Genomic DNA, 19,464 nt, shown 5'->3' on the forward strand with positions numbered 1-19,464 from the left:
AGTGGTTATTTTCACATCTCTGAATTTGGGGATTACCATACTAGCATGTGAACTACACGGTATTTCTCAAAATGACTTCTTTCTAACGTACCATCTTACATTTGGAAGGCACAAATGCAGGAAAAGACAATTGGTAATAACACTTGTTATGCTATTCTGTGTTCTCCCTTAGTCTCCCAATAAAAATAGTATCTCTCTTGTGTGGGTAGGCCTAGTGCCCGTGCTAGGAAATGCCCCAGAACACTTCCAGCTTAAGTAATTTCTGCTCATCAAATGTTGAACCAGCTTTGCACTGCAATTTCAGGATGGACGACAAGCCCCCTTTATTTATTTATTTCCTCTTTGTAAGCGTGTGTGGCCATACTAACTAGCCCACCCCTAATAAAAGGCCTTGTATGCATCCCAAACCATCTGAAGAGAAGCAGAGCCATAGTTTAAATCAAGGAATTCCCTTGTGTCTTGCTTTAAACCATTCAAGGCCACCTGATCCAAAAACAAGGCATGGTTTACCATCCATCTAGCATGAGCAGACATTATATCCAAGGTGAGCTATAATCTGACAGCAGAATGATCAGATAAAGGCTCCGGCACAAGCTCAACTTTCCCAACTTTCCCACACAAGCTCCTGTATAGCAAAAATAAATCAATCCTGGAATTATGCTAGTATTTCTTATTTCGAAACATAAACCTTGCACCAACACCACCCTTCTAACACAAGATGTCCAGCAAACTAGATCTTCCATCACCTGTTGACCGAAGCTCTCATTTTTGGTGAATTGACAGTACCCCTCATAGTGGACGTAGCCAAACCTGTATTCAGTAAAATGTTCAAATCACCCCCAAGCAATACCAAACATTTAGACTCCAGCAGTTCATGGTACAGAGCTTTGAAGGGGTCTGGTTCACCCATATTTGGGCCGTAAAAGGCTGCTAACATTAACTGAGTGCCATGCACTTTTACTTCAACTGTCAACCATCACCCTTTAGGTTCTACTGTTGTTTCACCCAAAGTGGCCCTTAGAGAATTCTTGGACAAAATTGCAATCCCCTTGACAACACAGGATTGATTGGTGCAAATACAGTAACCCACCCATTTCTGTTGCTTCGATATACCTCCCCATCCTTCCTTGAACAGGTGTGTCTCCTGCAAAATAAACATCTCTTCCTCAGCTAGTCTCAGGTACTCAAAGTATTTTCACCTTCTGTCATTAACTCTTAGGCCACTAACATTCCAGGAAAAAACCTTCAACTGAGCTGGTATAATCGTCATCCTGGATGGGGTGTATCTAATCAAAATAATCTTGGCCCTATAAAAGACCATTCTCACCAAAGTTCACAATGGGGACTAAATTTTATTTTGTTTTCTCCCCCATGCTCCCACACCGTGTGATTAAAAAAGAAAAAAACGCTAACTGGGCACCTAACCTCCACCCTGGGGAACTCTCCCTACTACCATTGGGTAATTCTGTTGAGATTTGACCAGGATGAACTCTCTTTATCCTGGCTACTGTAGTTATCGGATGCCTTAATCTTCTCTACCAAACCACTGACTTTATTTGGTTCCCTGATGTTATACATCAAGTTGGATTGTGGGCAGAGACAGTGGGGAATCTCGGCAGGGGAAGGGACATCACGGTGCACATTTGCTTCCGGGGGACCACTAGTAGAGTCAGATATTCCAGGAGTTCTGACACTAATACAAGTTTAGCAGTATCATATCACACTTGAATACCCCGGAGAGAGCGCATTGTCAGAATCCTATAAGTGCCAGGCATATTACACCAGCAAAGGTTTGAGCTTGCTGTGGAAGAGAGTCTTTGGATACATTTGGCACTGGGAAACAGCAGAATCAGTGGAGTACAGGTACAGGGTTTTTTCTACTTTACCATCCAGCTTCTGTGCAACAGGGAAAACTTGCTGAACAATGGGCAGAAAATCCCCTATTTAAGGGTATTACTTGAGAAATAAGAGGGTGGGGGTTGACGAGGGAGTGAGCAATATCAGCACCAGTACCTGTAGAAAGGCTGACAGTATACAGGACTAGAGCAAAAGCCTACAGGAGGAGCAAGTCTTTGCTTCTCAGGTTCAGTCTAACTTCGCTGGTTGCATTGCAGCCCCCTAGTTCTGTCAAGCCTAAGGTGATAAAACTGAAGTTTAAAGTGCACCGGAGGAAAGGGAAAAAACCTCCAAAAGGTCCCAATATCACCCCCTCACTGCGTTCCTTTCTCAAGGTCCTAACAAGTAACATGGAGGTTCAGGTGGACATTTCCACTCCCTCACTTTCTGGGGGGACAAATCTAAAATCTCAGGCTCAGGAAAAGTCCAATGAGGGGACGTTACTGACTCAAGGGAGTTGCGTGGTATTAGGATCCTCAAACAGGTTCCAGGTGCTCTCTCAGGCCTTACCATGCTCCCAGATTGTCATGTCTTTAACTAACCCTCAGCCTTCTAATGCTTAATCTTTGGGGGCAGAGAGTTTTTCTGACACACAAATTTCTATTTACTTTCACAGAAGAAATTAGAATGAAATGTGCAATTTCACAGAGTAATTAAGAGAAGATCAAGGTTATGGAGGACAAGACAAATGCACTGCCAGACAGAGTAGTTAAAACTGAAGCTTCCCTGGAGCATCTAGACAGGCGGGTCAATCTAAATAGACAACAAATATAGCAGTCAAAGTCAAGAAAGGAAGATATTCATGACAGAATGGAGACTTTGGAAAATAACATGAGAAGAAGCAACATTAAGCTGTTGGACATTCAAGAGGAAGAGGAGGGGGATGACATTAAAACATTTGTGGTGGCCTTACCCCCCCTTAGCTCAGTCCAACCGGGAGGAAGATATCCAGAGAGTTCACCGGGACCCTTTTATGAAAAGTGCAAGTAGGAAGCACCCTAAAAATATTTTGATTAATGTTCAAACATACTCCATCAAGGAAAATAGTTTGTCAGAAGCTCTTATAGTCAATGGCTTTTCTAAAGGGGAATGGGTTTTTCGCTTTAGATCACATATCTCTAGAGCTATACAGGATAGGCAGTGGGAGCTCAGGAAATTCATGTAGGAGCATAGGTCCTTGGGGCAACAATTCAGATGTGCTTTTCTGTAATCCTCAGAATCATGTGGGATAATAAAATGTATAGCCTCACATTTTGGTGATACAAAGTTCTGGAATCTGAGGGGACTCACAAACTTCCTTCCACCCAGCATTCCCCCAAATCTCTTGATAAAAATAGTACCTCACTTGTGTGGGTAGGCCGTGATAGGAAATGCCCGGAAATGCAACGTGGACACATCATATTTTTCCACTGAAAACTTATGCTTTTTTTAAAAAGTGCCTAGCTGTGGATTTTGGGTTCTAGCTCAGACGGCAAATAGGGGAACCTAGCAAACCTGTACATTTTTGAAAACTAGATAGCTAAGATGTGTGACTTGTGGGACTTTCACCAGGTTCTGTCACACAGAATCCTTTGCAAACCTCAAAATGTATCTAAAAACATATATTCCTCAAATTTCGGTGATATAAAGTTCTGGAATCTGAGGGAAGCCACAAACTTCCTTACACTCAGCACTTGCCCAAGTCTCCTGATAAAAATGGTACCTCACTTGTGTGGGTAGACCTAGTGCCTGCAACAGGAAACGTCCCAAAACATTGTGGAGACATCAAAATTATCTAAGGCAAAACAACCTGATTTTGCAAGGGGGTAACCAGCGTTTTGGGTCCAGGGCTCAGCGACCATCTAGGGAAACCTACCAAACAGAGACATTTCTGAAAACTAGACATGTGGGGGAGTCGAGGGAGGTATGACTTGCAAAGAAGCTCCAAAGTTTATTTTCCCTAGAATCCCTTGCAAATCTTAAATGTAGCTAACAAATCACATTTTCTTCACATTTCTGTGTCGGAGCACTGCACCAGCACCAATTTCCTACCACCCATCATTCCTCTCAATCGCCCAATAAAAATGACACCTCACTTGTGTGGGTGGGCCAAGTTCCTGAGACAAGGAAGGACCAAAAATGTGTGGAGATTGAGGGGGCATCAAAGCGTGTTGATAAGCAAGGGTTTTTTTTAATACATTTTTAGGGTGGCTCCGCTTTGGACACCTAAACAAGTGAGGTACAATGTTTATCTGGAGTCCTAGGAGAACACTGGGTGGTAGGAAATTTGTGCCAGCACAGTGATCCCACATTGAAATGTGAGGGAAATGTGATTGTTCTAGCTAATTTTGAGGTTTGCAGGCAATTCTCGGTAGGAAAACATTGGGGAACCCATGCAAACCACACATCCCTAGACTCCGCCAGTTGTCTAGTTTTTAGAAATGTCTGAGTTTTGTAGGTTTCCCTAGATGGCCAGCGAGGCAAGACCAAAAACGCAGGTACCTCCCTTGTTTTAGATGGGGGCCACCTGCATTTTTGGTCTCAGGCTTTGCGTCCTTCCAAGGAAACATACCAAACTCAGACATTTCTGAAAACATCTGGAGAAGTCCAGGGAGATGTGGCTTGCTTTGATCCCCCATTGGTACCCAGAATCCCATGCAAAACCTCAAATTTGCTAAAAAGTCACACTTTTCTAATATTTCTGTATGGAAAAGTTGCAGAATCACGGCACCAACACAAATTTCCTACCACCCAGCATTTCCCTTGGTCTCCCGATAAAAATGATACCTCATTTATGTGGCTGCTCAAAGAAGAGCCAGCGTAAAAACATATAAAATGGAAAGCTGGGGGGCGACCAAAGTGGGTCCAAAAGAGCAATCTGCATGTTTTTGGCCCTTCCCTCTTACAGGCACTTGACCCACCCTGAGCCATGTGCCTGTGACAAGGAACGCCAAAAACGTGTAGATTGCCCTATTGGACCCACTTTGCTTCCCCCTTAGTTTCTCATTTTATACATTTTTAGGCTGAGTCTGCTTTAGGCACTGCACTAGCACACATTTCCTATCATTCAGCGTTCCCTTCGCTCTCCCCGTAAAAATGATAACTTACTTATGTGGGTGGCCAAAGCAGAGTCAGCTAAAAATGAATAAAATGAAAAACTGAGGGGGAACCAAAGTTGATCCAAAAGGACAATCTATGCATTTTTGGCCCATTCCTGTCACAGGCACTTAGCCCACCCACACTTGTGTGGGTGCCCAAAGTAGAGTCAGCCTAAAAACGTAAAAAAAGAAAAAATGGTATCTAGTGGATTTTTTGATTTTTGCGCCTCCCCCCCTTGGGGCAGGTTGGGGCAGGTGAGCCTAAAATATTGTTGATCTGCCCCGCTAAAGTGTGAACTGAAAAAAAAATGGAGTGACCCTCGCCTATGGGGCCACTCCCTGACCTGCCCATAAACATATCCCTGTTGCCTAGTAGGCTTTCTCGCCACCCTATGAGACTGATCGGGTGTAATAATTGTCATCTACCCACAGGGGGGCAGAAAGACTCTGCCTATTTTTTAGGGGGTGGGACATCAGCATGCCAAAAAAATCCCCGGTGCTTAGTGTAATTTATGCCCACCCAGGGGGGCAGAAAGACTTTGCCCCCCCCCCATTTATATGGGATCGGGGGCATGACCATGTACATGGTGGGCAGCCCTCACCCCTCTTTTATTAAAAAAAAAAATCCTTGGTGTCTAGTGAGCTTTCTTCACCACTAGGGGGAAAATTGGGGGCTATAGTCCCCATCTGAGTACCGAGGGGGTAGAGAGACTAAGCCAAATTTTGGGAGGTGTGCGGGCATTATCCCCATTTAGGGCAGCTCCCACCCCCACATGTATTTAAAAAATGAATCCCTAGCTCCTAGTGGGCTTTCTGCCGCCGGGGGAGCAGAAAGACTGAATTTATCCTAAAACATTGTGGGAGAGCAAAAGCCTTTGCCCAAGGGGATGATCCCTCCACCCTACCAGGTGGAGTCTTTCTTGGGGGTCACCCACCTGCAGCAATTCCCAAGCAAGGATCTAGTAGGGACACCTTCCAAAGATACATCTCCTGTCGGCCTAGGTGCTCGGGGTGCTGATAAAGGATCCACTAGGGACACCTTTCCAAAGATACATCTCCTGTCGGCCTAGGTGCTCGGGGGGCTGATAACTCCCTGAGCACCGAGGCAGGGAAAGTGAAATTAGCCTTTCAGCTCATTTCACTTTCATTTTCAGTGAAATTATATTGGTACGACATGCACACTGCTGGTCATTTCACTGAAAATCAAGAACAGCCTCGGTAGGTGGTGAACTTTTCCCCATCTCCCGAGGCAGTTTTTGCAGAAAGGAAATCCCTATGGTGCCCGCACCAGAGGAATTTCCTGCTTGTGTGCCAAGGACGGACGGGGTTAAATATCAAGGGTTGGTTTTTAAGGGTTAGATGTCATGTAAAGATGGTGGTTTATGTGATTGTCATATGTTTTAATGATCTCACTATTTATGTTTTATGGACATATGACTTAATAAACTTATTGTTATGCTTTTCTTTTATCCTACTGCTGAGAAGAAACTCTCCTGCTGCTGTTGAAAGAACTAGAAGGTCGACTATATGTCACGAAGAAAGCCAATTTTTTCAGCCAGAAATGGAATTTAGAGAGAGAAAGACACAACTACAGAAATTAGGAGCTGTGCCGTCCTTTGCATGCAGCCTCTGAAGACAGCATGCTTTATACTGTCAGTGCCCTCTAATACTGTGCCTAGAATGGTAAAAAGCTTTTGTCATTTTACAGCTCAGCTTGGAAGGCATGGTGTGGTGTGGTAATCCTATGCATAAAAACTTAGTTGTAAAATGTCAAAAGTCTTTGTTATCTTCTAGCTAGGCGTGGATGACACTAAGGTAATCATAAGCTTAAAACTCTGGTAGAAAAACAGACATTTGAGGAGAGCAGATTCAGAGTGTCCTGGTGTTGTAGGGTTTTCTATATAAAGAAACTGCTCTCTCTCTAAACTTGGGAACAGCTCAGAGTTCCTTCCTTCTTGTTTGCATATATATCTATAACACGTTTTACATAGAAACTAGATCCTAACCATAACTACCTATATATATATATATATATATATATATATGTATATATATACACGTCTTACCTAGAAACTAGGTCCTAACTATAGGTAGTTATGGTTAGGAACTAGTTTCTATGTAAAATGTGTTATAGATATACATGCAAAACCATAACCATAACCATAACTACACCTATATATATATATATATATATATATATATATATATATATATATACATATATATATATATGTGTAGTTATGTTTAGGACCTAGTTTCTATGTAAAACGTGCTTTTTACTTTACCTATATCTTTGGAGCTGCTTGACGGGTCTTCACAAAACTTTCCAAAAACATTGACCAGTTCCGTCAGCTGCTCCCTGAAAAGTTTAGGGGTGATCCTCTGGAAGGCAGAGAAAAAGGATAGGTCCCAAAACACAAAAAAAACATTTTTTATAGGGATTTTGAACACCAATAGCACCAAAACTACTGGACGGTTTACACCAAATGTGGCAGGAAGGAAGGTCCTGGTACAGAAAGCAACCTTATTTGTTTTGGAATAATTCTGTTCAGTAGTTTTAGAGAAACTAAAGAAAATCTAAATTTGTATACCTAGGTGAGAGAAGGATTTGCAACCCCTCCCAGTCTCGCGCAGAGATGTGATTGGCTGATGACACTTCAACAACAGAAGCCATTGAAGTGTTGTCATCCATCATGGAACTCGGCTGAAGTGGAGTCTTAAAAAGAAAGTAAAATATAAAGAAAAAAGACCAGAGTACGGAAAACCTGAGCCCTTATCTCTGGTGTTGGGGTCCCACAGGGCTAAAAAGCATTTTTTTAATTTTACGGATATAGTCCCTGTGGATCAGCCATAAAAAAAAAAAAAAAACATGAAGCTCTTCATTAGTGTCATGCCCCTGGGTGGGCCAAGTCCTGGGAGCTTATGTGTATAACGCCGGGAGGGGCTCCTGGTCCCCTCCTGCTGGCCTGAGGACTGCTACCTCATGGGGGCTTATAAGTTGTATTCAGGGGGTACTGGGGACTGCCACCTCCCCAGGGATTTGTTCTGATATGTGGGGTGGTTCCCGGCCCCCTCCTGCTTCCCTGGGGACCACCACCTACCCGTGGCATTCATGTAAAATAATGCAGGGTGGCATGTAGCCCCCACGTGCCCCTGAGACCACCATCCAGCGGGGCAACTCTGTATTTGTAGTGGGGGGCTGCGCAACCCCCCTCACTGCCCCAGGACCACCACCCCCCAGGGGCAAATCTATAAAAAAAGAAAGAGGGTCCCTATGGGACCACCAACCCCTGCGGACTACCACCCCTTGGGGCTATCCATATGTTGGAGGGGGCCATGTGGCCCCCCTCTTGGAGCCACTGATGGCTCTGGGGACTGCCACCCCCAGGGCCAGCTCCAACTATGTCTCAGGGTACCCACTCCCAGGATATAGCTGTTTGCTGTGGCTGGGCTGCAGCTCTTCAGCCAAGCCAAGCCACAGCAATCACTTTGGCTTTTGACAGCTGGACCTGGAAAGGAAGTCCCGCTTTCAAAATCTGAAGCTTTCATCTCTGTCCCCTGACACACCCACTAAAACACTGATGTACGCACTCTCACACCCAGATAGACAATCTGATAGCCACTCTCACCCCCACATACACCCTCTAACACCTATTCTCACACCCAGAGAAGCTGCAGCCAATATCTGCCATGCACGGCCTAAGGGCTGTGCACAGCGTGGGTTTGGGTGGTTACGGGGTTTGGGCCGCAGGATCTGACTGCAAGCCATGTCTTGCGGGAAACATCCCCTGCACATGGGTGAAGGCTGTGCACGGTAAATGGTTAGGCACTTATAGGCAATTGGCTTTAGGGCCTGTGGCCAACTGCTACTGCATACAGTCGAAGTCTGTGGGCGGCAGTGGTTGGATTAACATATGGAAATTCACTGAAAAAAAACAAAGGTTACAGTGATGTTATAGTTAGGGAATAGATTTAAAAAAACATAGAAATTCACTTAAAAAAACAAAGCTTACAGAGATATTATAGTTAGGCTCAAATTTTAAACGTACAAAACTATCGAAATTCACCATTTATAGCTAGAGTTACCTCAAGTAACAATAACTTGTGCCTGTTCCATGCACTGAAATTACCCCACAAATTACGGCAGTCATGACAACTTTGATAACATCATTGATAATATCAATGTAATATTTGCAGTAAAAGTTTTGCTGAAAAAATTGTGCATGGCGAGGACGTGGGTTATAATTACCAGGAGGCCCCCCTAATTTTTGTTTTTAAAAAAGCCTCCCGTGGGACTTGGCCCACCCTGGGGTATTAGGCTAATGAAGCACAGGAGACCGTGCTCTATTTCTCAATTTTTTTTTATTTTACGAGTGGAGTTGCGGTTCCACAGCGTCTCCGCTTGTAAAATGAAAAAAAAAATATTTTAGCCCAAGGGGTTTCTTTGTGAGCACACCACCAGAGCTAAGGGGACCGGGTGTTCGTACGCTGGCCCCTTTTTTTTATGGCTGTCAACACTTCACCAGCTTCTGTTGTATAAGTGTTATCATCCATTCAGATCTCAGCATGAGATTGTTAGGGGTCGCAAATCATTTCATGTCTCTAGATATACACATTTATTTTCCCCTTAATTTCTGAAAAACTACTGAATGTATTTACACCAAACACAGAAAGCACGCTTTTCGGACCAGGACCTACCTTCATGCCAAATTTGGTATAATTCTGTCTAGTAATTTCCACGCTATCACTGTTCAAAATCCATATAGATAAATGAATGGGGAAAACGTGTTTTGCACCCCCCCTTTTTCTCAGCCCCCACCCTCCCCCCCCGGACGGATCACCTTAAATCTTTTCAGACAGCAGCTGACGGGACAGGCACATTTTTTTGGAATGTTCTTTTAAGATTCGTCAAGCAGAACCAAAGATATAGGCAAGTAGGAAATAAAATTATAAAACGCGTAGGAATTAACTCAAAAAGCCAAGGTTACAGTAATGTTATAGTTAGGTTCTGAATTTACTCAGACAAAACCTTAGAAATTCAGCAATTATAGTTAGAGTCATTTCAAGTACCTGTAACTCGCTTCTTAAGGTAACTATAATTTGCGCCCCTACCATGCACAGTTTTTTCTTCTATATCTGACTGGTAATGTTTCAGTGATATTGTTTTTGACATTGTAAATGTTGTCATCAGTGCTGTAATATCTGGTGTAATTAGCAGTGCATAAGTGCTGAATTTCTAAGGTTTTGTGTGAGTCAATTCAGAACCTAACTAAAACGTCCCTGTAACCTACGTTTTTTAAGTGAATTTCCATGTTTTTTTTCCATTCTGTTTCCTAATTATAAAGTCCCTGTAACCATTGTTTTTTCAGTAGATTTCTATGGTGTTTTTAACATAAAGTAGTAATTCTCAATAATATACATTAATCCAGCCACTGCCGCACACAGCCTTTGTCCCGTGCCTGGGGGGTTGGCTGCAGCACCTGGTCTGTGGCCAGTCCCTGTAGCCAACGCCTCTAACCACTAAAGCCTGTGCTGTACACGGCTTTTGGCCATTTGCAGTGGGAGTTGGCTGCATGGCCTGTCTTTCTGGGTGTGAAAGGGGTTTTCTGGGTGTGACAGTGAGTGTAAAAGTGTTAGTTTGGGTGTTTGAGTGGCTGTGAGAGGGTCTATTGGGATGTGAGAGTGTCTGGGTGTGAGAGTAGGTGTAAGAGTGACTGGGTGTGAGAGTAGGTGTAATAGGCTGTCTCTGGGTGTGACAGTGGGTGTGAGAGTGTCTCTGTGAGTGAGTGTGTGAGTCTGTGAGTGTATGTGAGAGAGCCTGAGTGGGAATGTGAGTGGGTGCGTGAACGTCTGAGTGGATATTTGAGAGGGTGCATGAGTGTCTAAGTGGTTCTGTGAGTGAGTGCATGAGTCTGAGGTGGTCTGTGAGTGGGTGAGTGAGTGTCTGAGTGGATCTGTGAGTGGGTGCATTAGTCTCTGAGTAGGTGCATGAGTGTTTGAGTGGGTCTGTGAGTGGGTCTTTGAGTGGGTGTGTGAGTCTGAGTGGGTATCTCAGTAGTGGTGTGAGTGACTCTGTCACAAAGGAACCTTACCTGCCCTTTTATCCAACAGGTCCACAGCTTTGCATGAAATTTCTCTCTCCTTGGGTAAATGTCTAGCATGGATTTTAAACTAGAGCTGCGTAATGGAGCACAAGGTAATGTCACCAGTGATCTTGTGTGAGTTTGTCAATGTGATTGTTCCTCATGCGTCTTTCTCGAGAATTCTGTGATAACATGAGTCCTCCTATGGAGAGACCAACAAAACTACAAAGACTTAAATCTTCACCAAACCAGTGTCCTTCCTCTTATGTATATGAAGTAAATACTTCTGTGTTTTGTGGAGATGTCCTCATATTCCTCAACATCAAGAATGCGCCATCGAAATAGGTAGGAAAATGTACTGGGGGCCCTTTCTAAAGCTGTCCATTATCCTGGGAAGAGAGGGGAAGACATATGCATGCTATTAAGGCAGACAGTGCGGGCCAAGCTTCCAGGTGATTTGCACAGTTGCATACTCTTAGGCCCATATTTATACTTTTTAGCGTCGTATTTGCGTCTTTTTTTTATGCAAAAACGGCTCAAACTTACAAAATACAATTATATTTTGTAAGTTTGTGCCACTTTTGCATTAATAAATGACACAACTGCAGCGCAAAAAAAGTATAAATATGGGCCCTAGTGTTTGAAAGGGAGAATCATGGAGGAGGGGGGCTATTTGGCCTCATTCCCCTGGCTGATTTGGCCCCGAGTTGGTGGCAGTCCCTAAGGTTGGGGGAGGGCCGTAACCCCCATAACTGATCAAATTGCCCCAGAGAGGTGGTGGTTGCCTGGACTGTGGGGGGGAATGCAGTCCCCCTTAATTGATTGAATTGCCCTGGGGGTGTGGTGGTCCCCGGGGGTGTAGGGGGCCACATTCATTTCACAAATAGCCCTAGGGCTGTTGGTAAGGCCGTACAAGACTCCCCCACTAGGGTGTGGGGTGCCAGGCAGCCCCCCTGCATATTTCTCGATATTGCCCTGGGCAGAAGGCAGTCCCCGGGGCTAGTACAAGCCTAGGAGGGGACCACGTGCATCCTCCTCCTCTTTCAAAGGCCCAATGCCCCCCGGAACTGGCGCACCGGGTAGCAAAATAAGAAAAAAAGAGTGGCAGACCATCTTTTTTTTTTTATAAATGTCAAGAAAATACATATACATATATATATTCCACAACTCTTGTTCCTTAACTAATATATCGGTACTCTGGCAGCAGTTAGGGAGAACAGCCTTTATTGTGCTAAGGAACCGACTATGCATATCAGCATAAGCCTTGTTCACATCATACACATACACATACACACACACACACACACACACTCATGTATATATATATATATATATATATATATATATATATAAAACACCTACCGGTGGTTGCCACTTGGTAGTTACAGAAAGGACCTCGTTTCTATAGAAAATGTGTTTTTTTACTTGCTTATTTCTTTGGCGCTGGTTGATGAATCTTCACGAAAGTTTCCCAAAAAATGTCTGGAAAGATTTGAGGTGATCCATCAATCGGGGGCCGAGAAAAAGGGAGGTTCCAAAATGCTTTTTCTCCATTTATTTTTCCATGGGAATTTTGAACAGCGCCCGAACCACTGGACGGAATTACACCAAATTTGGCAGAAAGGTAACTCTTGGTCAAAAAGTGGACTTTTAGTTATTTGGTGTAAATACGTTCAGTGGTTTTTTAGTATTGAAAGAAAAACAAAATTTGTGTAAATAGGGATGGGAAGGTTTGGCGAACCCTGACGATCTTGTGCTGAGATCTGATTGGTTGCCAACACTTCAACAAGGAAGTGTTGGCAGTCATGTTGGGACTCGCCTTCAGCTGAGTCTCAGACAAAAGAGTAAAAATAAAACACAAAAGAGACAAGGGCAGAGTCACCATGACCCCTTATCTCTGGTGGTGGGGTCCCAGAGGAACCCCTCCAGAGCACAAAAGCATGTTTTTAACATTTTTGGCAGGAGCCACAACGGATCTATGGATGCACTTAAAATTTAAATAAAAAACAAATGTAGACTCCTGCGCTTGTTTAACTGTAGCTCCAGAGTGGGCCAAGTCCCTGGGATATTACCATTATGAAATGTGGGGGAGTCTACCTGGTTCCCCCACAGCCCCGGGGAAGCCTCGGGGACTGCCATCACTGTGGGACTTTGAAGAAGTCTAACAGGGGATGCCCAGATCTCCCACGGCCCGGGGAATGCCACCTCCCCAGGGCTTTTAAAGAATTTAACACAGGGGTGGCCCGGTACCCCAACCTCCCAGGGGCATTAAACAAATCTATCTGGGGGGCACCATCCCCTTCTCACCCCTGAAGACCGCCACCTCCCTGGAACTTTTAACAATCTTATGCAGGCGGCCACCCATCCCCCTGCAGCCACAGGGACCCCCACCTCTCTGGGGCTTTAACAAATCAAACATGGGAGCCACTCAGGACCCCCCACAGCCCTGGGGACTACCACCTCCCTGGGGCTTTAACAAATCTAAAAGATGGAGTACTGCCTGGTCCCCCCGCAGCCCTGGGGACCACCACCTCCCCAGGGCTAATTTTAAAATAAATAGGTGGACCGTTTTGGACCCACAGGCCCTGAGGTCCACCAACTTCCAGATGCTCCTGATATTTGAGGGGGGCTGTGCGGCACCTCTCGTGGAGCTGCTCATGGCCCTGAGGACCGCCACCCCCCACCCAGGGTCAGCTCCTGCTATGCCCCAGTGTGCCTACCCCCAGAGCATAGCTGTTTGCTGTGACTTAGCTAGAGCTTTGACAGCTCACACCCAGTCACAACTAACGCTCGGCTTGTAGTGAGGGAGGGCTATCAAACAGCATTCCCTCACTACAAACCTAGGTTTCCTCTGTTTCCCTGCCCATGGAGATTCAGGAAGGGAAAGAGAGGAAACATTGTTCTCACAGAGCCCTCTCTGTGACAGCAATGCCGGCTCCAGCAGGAGGTGGAGAGCCAGCTGACACCTCAGGGCCTTTTAGCTATCCCTGCGGTCCCCAACATTGTGACTAGGTGCCCTGGGGGCACAGATGTCAGATGGGCAGACCCTGCGGGATGGGGGTCACCGGGGCCAAGATTGATCATGGGGAAAAAACAACTGATAAATAGGCTGGGTTCTGGGGGATGGTGTCTCTGGGGCTGAGATCAGCCCTGGGGAGGGGTGCCCCATGGCTCATTCCCCCAAAAACAAATTCAGAATTAGGGTGTGGCCCAGAGGATAGGCTCTTTGGGGCCAAGATTGGCATGGGGAGGGGGCAGGCAGCCCACCTCCTCCAAAAAATTAATAATTAGGCCGTGTCCTCCGGGATGGGGTCCCCAGGGCTGTGATCAGCCATGGGGAGGGGGTACATACTGGTTCCCTCCCCCCAAACAAAATTTAGGCTGGTATTCGGAGGGGTGTTTCCTGGTGCCAAGATTGGCTTGGGAAGGGCAGCCGTGAAGACCCCTCCCCAAAAACACAATTAAATATTTATACTGGGCCCAGGGGGATGGTGTCTCCGGGGCTGAGATCGGCCACACAACCCTCTCCCACCCCAAAAAAAATATAGAAGTCTGGGCCCCAGGGAATGTGGTCCCTGTGGAAAAAATTGGGCAGGAGAGAGGGGCATGCAGACCTGCTGCTAATTACTGCTGCACAAGGTCAAAGGCCGTGCGACGCTTAGGGTTGGGTGATTATAGGGTTTGGCTGCACTGCCTGGCTGAAGACCATGGGCAGCACTGTGTTGGGTGGGTATTGGGGTTGGCTTGTGGCCAAACCCTGCTGCGCATGGCTTAAGGCCATGAGCAGCGTGGGGTTGGATGGTTATAGGCCACTTGGCCATGATATTATGAGATGACATGAAAGTGTGAATTTGGGCAAGTGCATGTTTTTGTTTACTGGATTTGATATAAATGTTTACTGGACTTTTATCCATTTTTTGTTTTTATGATTGGTACTAATCAGATTATTTGATTAGTGTATTGTGCTTATGCAACATGCATATTTTTGACTCGTTTAGTATTGTTAGGCAACTTGGCCAAGTTGTCATGATGCCCTTTGAAGTATTATTTGTTTTTCTGAGAATCATATATCATTTTTTGAACGCTGTCATTCAAAGTTCTTGACTATTGTAGTTTGTGAATGCAACATATATTTTAACTTTGACTGACAGCGAGGCTGTTTTCAAGCACAGTGTAAGACAGGAGTCAGTCTGTTTTCACGTTTTGTTGATTATGGCACAAAACAGGTCTTTTTAAAGTGAATTGGGTATGATTTCCAATACTGCTGTGTAAAAGATCGTACTGAACGAAACGCATTGCCATAATAAACATTTCTTTTGAAGACCTGGTCCTGGGAGTGCATGGTTGGTATCCATAGGGTATAGGATGACGCTATTTCCTTGAGTGTAGCAGGTTCCCAGCTTCCCACACTGCCACACTGGCTTCGCTTGGTGGAAGGGAAGTGACCTAACTACTAGGAAGCTTTGTTGTATATATGTATGTATATATATATATATATATATATATATATATCAAAACACTTTGACTGCGGCGTGCCCTTTAGGCACCTAACCGTCAACGGTGCTAATCCAGATACACGCGCCACCGCGTATTATGTCGAACACTTCTCTCCCATAAATAAAGGAAATGGCAGCACTCCACGGGCACAACGAGTTCAGAAAATGTTTATTCGCCTACAGGGACGAGTTTCGGCGTTGCCGCCTTCATCGACCTGCAGATCGCCCTTTTGGCTCAGTTTATATACACCAATCACAATGTGCTTAATTACCATATTGTATGAACGAACTACTTTTGTTACAAAATAACCTTTGCATATCCCATACAATCTTATAATGACAGTGAATACTAACTCTTATCGTGATAATTTACATTTGTTTATATATGTTTTCTCATACATATTTGTAGCTTAGAATCTTCAACCTAAAATGACACTAGTAGGTTATACAATACTTGTCCAGTTGATAGTCATGATGCCATCTACTACATAAATAACTATTTACTTTGAGTTTTCTAAGTGTCATTACTTATTGCGGGTTCTCTTATTATTACTTAATTTTGCCTTCAGCAAAAAACCAACTCATTCTCGTTTGAAAAACAATATTTTTATATATATACGTTTCAGCTAATAATGTTACTGCTATTAATACAACTTCCTCCTACTTCAATATAAATGAATGTACATCTCTTCGCTACTGTTTAACCCGTTTGGTTCTTTGGTGTCGAATGTCAGTATATATTTAGATTCCAATTTTCTTAAATGTTTTTCTCTGTCACCTCCCCAAATGTCTTTTTTAATTCCATCTATAAAACTGTATGTTATGTCCTCTATTTTACCTCCATGCACTTCATGCATATGTTTGGCAACTGGATACAAATCATCTTTATTCAAAATTGCCCTCAAACGTTGCAAAATTATTTTATGTACTTGCAATTTTGTACTGCCCACATACATTTTGGGACAGCTACACTTTAAAATGTAAACTACAAAGTCACTTTTGCAATTATATTTTCCTTTGATAGAATGTACAATTTTTTCTCCTTTCTTGATGCAACTGACATTTTCTCCATTCTTACAGGCTTTACATTTAAAGCATCTGAAAAAACCATCTTGTGATTAAAGCCAATTTTTAATGGATACTAATTATCTCACGTCACTCTTTACCAAAGTGTCTTTCATTGATGTTCCTTTCCTATATGTGATTAAAGGTTTTGTCAATACCTGCTCCCCTATCACAGAGTCACTTATAAGCATATGCCAGTGCTTTTGCAACAATTTTCTCAGCTTCAAATGTGCTGTATTAAAAGTTGTTATAAACCTAACTGTACCTGAGGCTTTACTATATTTTTGTCCTATTCTTTGACATGTCTTGGTTGTTTGACTCCCCTGTGAAGAAAATAGAAGTGTATCTCTTGTGCGTGATTCTACTTTTCTCATAGCTCTATCCAATATAGAATTAGAATATCCTCTGCTGTACAATCTGTCTATCATTTCTTCCTGTACACCTTTGAAACTTTTTTCTGTACTGCAAATTCTTTTGGCCCTTAGTAACTCCCCAAACGGAATGTTATCTATTAGAGGTTGGGGATGATAACTAGTAGCGTGCAAGATGCTATTGCCTGCTGTTGGTTTTCTAAATAGAGTTGTTTCTATTTTGTTATTGACAATCATTACTTTCACATCTAGAAATTCAATCTCATATTGATGAACTTTTCCTGTGAATCTTAGGTTACAATCATTTGCATTGATCTCTTCAATAAACTGTGTAGCATTATCCAAATCACCTTTCCAAATTACGAAAACATCGTCTATATATCTTAGCTACATAATTATGTTGTTGTTCCATTTATACAGTGGGGGATTATTTAGTACAAGTTCTTCCCACCACCCCATATATAGGTTGGCGTAACTTGGGGCAAAACACGTTCCTATCGCGGTACCCCGTTGTTGCTCAAAGATCTCATGGTTGAAAAAAAACATATTATACCTAAGGCACCATTGTATCATTTCAATTAACATTTTGCTGTGCTGATAAAACTTAATAGGTCTCGCACGTAAAAAATGCTCTTCAGCCTTTACCCCTAAATTATGTGGTATGCTCGTATACAATGTCGTGACATCTAAAGTTAACAACAAAAATTAATTTTCCCATGTAACATCGAAAATCCTTCTCAGAAAGTCAGTACTGTCCTTCAAGCATGAGGCTAAATTCATTACTAAAGGATTTAAAAAAGAATCTATGTACTGGGACACAAACTCAAAAAGACTCCCTCTGATTGATACTATTGGTCTGCCTGGTGGCTTCAGAGCATCCTTATGGATCTTGGGTATCAGATAGAATACCAGGAGTTTTGGAAAATCAACCCTCAAAAATCTGTATTCTTGGTCATTAATTAATCCTCCATTTTTCCATTGTTCCAGTTTCTGATCAAACCTAACTTTTACATCCTCAACATACTTCATGTCAATCCTTCTGTAACAGGTTACATAATTTAGCTGCTTATATGCTTCTTCCATATAATCTTCTATGGACCATATCACAATATTTCCCCCTTTGTCAGAGCTTCTAATTTCAATTTGTGGATTCTTTGATAGTTTTTTCAGGGTCTTAAAATATCCACTTCTATTCCTTTTAGTCTTACTCATTATTTGATGCCTAACAACTTTCAGCCTTTAAATTATAGTATCTGAAAACTGATCAATCAAATCTCCACTTGGGGCTGGGACAGTTCTAGATTTTAACTTGAGACCTGATGCCCCTTCTTCATTTAAGCATATTCCTTCAGATTCAAGTCTTGCAACTAATTGATCCTCACCCAGCTCATGATTTGAGTCATCTTCCAATGACCATAACTCTCTCATTAAATACATATCTTCAATTAATAAATTATCCTTCCATTTCAACATTGCATCTTCTTCATCTTGTTCTACTGTCTCACTGGATTTGTTGACCTTTCTCTTGCTAATCAAATGTATCTTTAACAATTTTTAATTTACGTATAAAAAGAAATGGGTCTATATGGCTTAGCTCATAATCAAACCCATCTGGTTGGCAAAAGGAGAGGCCTACCGATAAGTTCTTAATGTCTTCTTCTTCTAAGGTCACATCTGATAAATTAATTATCGTTTTCTCATCTGTTAATAACGCCTGTTGCTGCGAGTCACTTTCTCGCCCTCTTCTGTACTTGTTTCTCTTCCCCCCTCGTCTCTTCTGCCTCGGCCTCTTCCTTTTGCTCTGCTTGTCCCTCTCCATGGTCTGTGGTTGGTTCTGCGGTCTTTCCTTAAAAAATCAAATTCATCCTGTAGAGAGGTGTGGGCTTTAAGTAGGCCCGTGTCCCCAAGATCTGTGTCAGAACTCTCGCTGATATCTGTCGATTTCCTGCTTTCAATGTCCATCCCTCTAGATATTTTCTCATTTCCTTTTTGTCTTCTCCAATAGTCAAACTTCTTTGCAAAATTATATATCTGCCCAGTTTGATAGTCAATTGTATCTCTGTTAAATTTAAGTGCTTTTTTCTGGATAATTTCCTCCTCAATGTTTGCTAATCTTTCTTCCATGGCTGAATTTAATGATTCAACTAATTTTTTGTCTCTTTGGATAGAAGCAACAAAACTCTCCTGGAGTGCAGAGTGCAACAAAGCAATTGGACAATTGTTGGTTTTGGAGATTGCAGAGGAATGGTCCTTTCCTCACGTTTGCACCCGTAAAATTTGCGCGCCACAAGGTGGACCTTTGGATGGGATATATATATATATATATATATATATATATATATATATGTATATATATATGTATATATATATATATGTGTGTGTTTAAAATGAGCACGGTCTCTACTCCGGACCAGTAGCAAGGTGGCACAGGCACAAACGACACCTCAATTAAATTTAATAATAGATCATTTTAATT

Source organism: Pleurodeles waltl, chromosome 2_1 (genome assembly GCF_031143425.1).
Source record: "Pleurodeles waltl isolate 20211129_DDA chromosome 2_1, aPleWal1.hap1.20221129, whole genome shotgun sequence".
NCBI lineage: Eukaryota > Metazoa > Chordata > Amphibia > Caudata > Salamandridae > Pleurodeles > Pleurodeles waltl.